Below are 5,317 nucleotides of genomic sequence, written 5' to 3' on the forward strand. Positions count from 1 at the left end.
GATGGGGCGGCCTAAGGGCGGATTTGTCTTGATGTAGAAACCCCCGGATTGGAACAAGTGCACGGCTTCCTCCGGCGCGCGGGCGCTGCTCGCTCGACCCGGCGGCCCGGGCTACCTCCCGCAGTCCCTCCCCGGCAGCCACCCAGACTGCTCTCGCCTTTCTTCTTTTCTGCTCCCCCTCTTTCGCCTGGCTTTCCCCCCTTTTGCCTTGAAGGGTGGGGGTGTTCGCAGGGGCAAGGGTCTCGGGAAATCCCCAGGCAGAACAAAGTAGAGGAAGGTGGAGCCCCAGCCCAGGGGGTGGGGTACCTGGCTGCTTCGGTGGGGTCCGAGGGGAGCGTGTTTAAAAAAAAAAAATCTGTGTCAGGGAAAATGAAGCCGGATTTATTGGCGAGGAGTAGGAGGTGGTGTGGTGGTCCATGAAGACGAATACGACGTGAAATTAAACTGAACGACCTGCTTTCTCTCCCCTTTCCCATCTCCGAATTATACAAGAGAAGGGATACTTAGAGGGTTGTACCTATTCATTTTATTTTTAAATTATTGTCCGAGCCTTTGAAAGATCATCTTAGGACAGTGAAGATTAGGGCTGCTTTGGTGCGGGATAATAAAACAGCTCTCGTAAACTCGGATCGGCCCTGCCTTTTTAATTTTGTACTTAAGGGTCTCTTTTCTCCTTGCCTCAGAGGGAGGGTCCCCTCTGTTACGAGCAGATCGATTTTAGGCGGCTACCTGCCTTTGCTGGATGAAAGGCAATTTACTCCCGGAGCGGTGAATTGTCAGCTCCCTCCGTGATTGACAGCCACACCTGCCACTTATGTGGGCAGAACGGGGACCGCTGGAACCTCAAGAGCCAATCAATGCTTGAGAGAGGAGGGCAGTTCCCACTTGTCATGATTAGTTTCCTGGTTGGCTTTTTAAATCAGTGGCTTTACTTAACTATTGGTTTACACCAGGTATGAGGTTCCAGCTGTGAGAGGCAGACAAGCGGGAAGAAAACTCTTCAAAAATGGGCTCAGAAGCAAGAATGCTTCACTTGTATTTGTCACCCCCGTTTTAGTTGTAGTAGTTGGGGATGCTCAGGCCATTGGCTTAGAAATGAAAATGAAATGAATCTGTATAAAGGATGAAATGGGAGAGTGTGTTGGGGATTAGAATTGTCAACCGATTTCTCTAGAATTGCAGCTGCCTTAGAAGAGATACCATTTACTCTTGAGCTTTCTGGAAAAGGGTGTGGCACTTTGTCTCCTATGGTCAATCTTGCCCTTGTAAAGTCACATTGTTTCTCAGTATACAGTACTTAGCTCTTTGCTCTATGGGGGGGGGATTTATAAAGATATTTTCAAAGCAGGCAAACATGCTTTATTTGAATTACCATGAATAGAAGGGATTCTTTTAGTTTTTGATGGTGTAACTCAACTTCTGGAAGTGAAACCTGCCTTCTTCACTTCCAGTTTGGATGTCAGTTTGGAGGTGGCAGTGGGGTCAAGCCAGATGCTTTCTGGAGGGTAGATGAGTTTGCCTTTAAGGTGAATTTGCTTCTAAGATGAGCCATCTTGTTGGTTTGCATCTCTGCTTTAATTAAAGCCTTCACAGTTTGGGAGGGTGGTGTGTGAATCGTGATGAAAGCGTGGCTTTCACCAGCAAGATTTTCAAGGGTGGATGGATTTTGGGTAGAAGACCAGATCCTTCTCAACTCTCTATTAGTGAATGGCTAATTTTTCAATACTCTTCTCCCTTAATTCAGTGGAAAAATTACTGATTGATCCAGAGAGCTGTCGCCTTACAGAAGACGTACCTGAATGTGAATATAAAGCTCTGTATTGAACATATCATGAACAGATTGTGGGCTAGAGTACACTGATTAGAATAGTCCTCATGTAGGAGCCAGGTTTGTTAATTATCATCATCATTATTATTGCATATGCAAGCACTTTAGGGGTACTTTACATGTATTTCCTTTGTTAAATCCTGCAGAGCCCCTATGAGGTGTGTGTGTGTGTGTTAGTCACTCAACTGTGTCTGACTCTTTGTGACCCCATGTACTGTAGTCTGCCAGGATTCTCTGTCCATGGGATTCTCCAGGTGAGAATACTGGAGTGGGTTGCCATTTCCTCCTGCAGGGGATCTTCCTGCATTGTGGGCAGATTCTTTACCATCTGAGGAGCCCTTATGAGGTAGGTAGGACTATTATTATCCCCAAATTATAGATAAGGAAACAAAAATAAATTAGGTATATTGCTACAGTTTAGTGTGAGAGTGAGAACTTGAGCCCATGTTTCTCTGATCCAGACCCCGTGACATTGGGCATGGCTTTGAATTCAAATTCTGGTTCTGCAGTCTGCATGGGTTCAGTCTGGAGTGTGTACTCTTCCAGCTTACATAGGGCTTATTCTGTTAAGAGTCCACTGTGATATTAATGGTCTTTTCACTGTGCTGTTTGCCTCGCCACTTTGAAGGCTCTTTCTTCTACCATCAAGCAAATGAGATAACTTTGTGTGTTGTACATTTCTAGTATGTCAACTCTAGCCCGAAGGAAATTTGGTTCCAGACTTAATGATGACTTCAAAGAAAGTAAAACAAAATAACATGCACACTCTTCCATCTTCCTTGATACCTTAAGGTTCCACCTGGAGTTGTGAATAAGTCTTAGTTGAATACATACTCTTTTCATTTAATTGGCTTTGTTTTTTCTTCTCTAAAGGATAGGAATTTTATTTTCTTTTCCACTTACAAAGGGATTCTTTTTAATTAGTGATTAAATATAGTTATGTTTAAAATTATCCTATTAAAACAATATGGCTCTCTTGCTTTTTTATGTAACAAAAGCCACAGACTTTAGCCTTTCAGTGTCTTCTTCCCATTGATGAAACTCAATGGTCATGGCTTGCCAAAATAGGTATCCTGAAAAGTGAGTTTAGATGAATGGTATTGGAGTCTACAAATTCACCTCAATAGATAGTCTTTGATTTTGGTAGCGTTGACTTTGTACAATTAACATTTTTATTTGTTTTACTAGGACTTCCTTTCTGGAGCAGGAAATGGCAACCCACTCCAGTGTTCTTGCCTGGAGAATCCCAGGGATGGGAGAACCTGGTGGGCTACCGTCTATGGGGTTGCACAGAGTTGGACACGACTGAAGTGACTTAGCAGCAGCAGCAGCAGGACTTCCTTTAATAACCCCTTTTTATCAGCTAATAGCTTAACACGTTGGCTGTCATATGGGAGATCTATCTGCCAGCCAACAGTTGAGTTTTAGCAATGTTTATATTATTCCTTGATACTTTATTGTGATTTTCCTTGTTTTAGAAAGATAGTAGAACAAAAGGAAAACAGAAGCATTGCTATTAATGATAATGTAGGTCTCATAAATTTAAAATAGTTGATCCAAAGATAAAAATCATTAGGTGTACCAAAGACAGAGATGCTTCAATCACTGCTTTTTTATGAGAAAAAAAGGAGCAAAATGAATGATTATGTAAGAAACGTGAAATTATATCAAATGGTAAAAGAAAAATTAATCACCTTTTGCTGTGTAACAAAACTCCTGGACTTACAGCAACAGGTATTTATTCTCACCCTCATGAGTCTGTCTGTTGACTCTTATTTTTGGCTGATCGGGGTTGGGCTCCTATGATGGCTCTGCTGTAGGTTGTAGCTTGGATCCTGGGCTGTTCCACCTGTGTTCTGGGGCCCAGGCTGAAAGCTACGTGGGGCATGCTCTTCTCATGGCAGATCAGTGTATTTAAGAGCCAAGTCAAACTGTACAAGCTAATGTCATTTCCATTAATGATATTTTTGGATATACCAAGTTAGATGGTGAAGCCCAACATCCATGGTTAAAAGTAGACTCTGCCCGTAGTTGGGGAGAGAATATTTAATGAACTATAATCTGAACTCCTACAATGTGTAAAAAGAATAATTTTTTTTTTAGAATTTTTAAATTTTTTCTTCTCATTCTTGGAGAATGCAGTCTTCCCGTCACTCCTACCCCTATATTTATGACATATAAACATAGTATTTTGCATTTCAGGAATATACCGTGTTTGATTCCAGAGGATTGACTGCAAAAGCAGGTATGAATATATACATGAGTATATACATGAATTACTTAAATGATCCAGGCACCTACTGTGTTTGAGGGACTGTGCTCAATGGAGTGATGAGCTCAGGAGTTATCGTCTGATATGAATCCTGTTACCATAGAACTTATAAGGAATAGGTGTCAGGAAACACTTTGTAGATGAAATGGCATTTTCCTGCTTCCTTGAAGCAGTGGTACTGTTAGAGATAGAACAGGGGATATAGTGCAAGTGTAAGGTGCACATCTGGATATAATGAGTTATTTCATTTGGCTAGAGGGGTGAATAATAAGGTGATAATAACTATAATAATTATAATAATAGTAATTATAGCCTAGCTTTTATTAAGCAGTTAATTATGCGCTAGGTACTCTCCACTCTGTTTAGCACTTTATGTGAAATATATCATTTAATATTTGGATATATTGGTAAATATATCATTTAATATTGGGATAGGCCTACTTTCTGGTTGCCTATCTAGTATTCATTCTCTCCTTTCTCACTAAAGGAACTCCAATTTTGTTTGAGATGGGAATATGCCTGTCTTACACTCCCAAACTCTCTTATGTGAATGGCCACGAAACTCAGGTCTTAATAATGATACTTTGACCCCTTTTTGCTTCTTGCTGTGGGGAATATGGGTGCAGTGCCTTGAGGAGCAGCAGCCAACTTCATTAACAAAGATAAGTTGTTGTTGTTGTTCACTCATGTCTGACTATTTGCAATCCCATGGACTACAGCACACCCGGCTCCTCTTTGCTCCATTATCTCCTGTACTTTGTTCAAATTCATATCCATTGAATCAGTGATGCTGTCTAATCATCTCATCCTCTGCCACCCCCTTCTCCTTTAACTTTCAGCCTTTCCCAGCATCAGGGTCTTTTCCAATGAGTCGTCTCTTCACATCAAGTGACCAAAGTATTGCAGCTTTAGCTTCAGCATCAGTCCTTCCAATGAACATTCAGGATTTATTTCCTTGAGGATTGACTGGTTTGATCTCCTTGCTGTCCAAGGGACTCTCAAGAGTCTTTTTATTTTATTTTTTTTTTAAACTTTACATAATTGTATTAGTTTTGCCAAATATCAAAATGAATCCGCCACAGGTATACATGTGTTCCCCATCCTGAACCCTCCTCCCTCCTCCCTCCCCATACCATCCCTCTGGGTCGTCCCAGTGCACTAGCCCCAAGCATCCAGTATCGTGCATCGAACCTGGACTGGCATCTCGTTTCATACAT

The 5,317-nt window shown here is 41.7% G+C and overlaps 1 protein-coding gene across 1 annotated transcript in view; it reads left to right on the top strand.

Annotated features, from left to right (window-relative positions):
• Positions 1-5,317, top strand: part of ERC2 (ELKS/RAB6-interacting/CAST family member 2) — an 882,456-nt gene that overhangs the window by 281 nt on the left and 876,858 nt on the right. The window lies entirely within an intron of this gene.

Source organism: Bison bison, unplaced genomic scaffold, assembly GCF_000754665.1.
Source record: "Bison bison bison isolate TAMUID 2011002044 unplaced genomic scaffold, Bison_UMD1.0 scf7180017864304, whole genome shotgun sequence".
In the NCBI taxonomy this organism is placed as follows: Eukaryota; Metazoa; Chordata; class Mammalia; order Artiodactyla; family Bovidae; genus Bison; species Bison bison.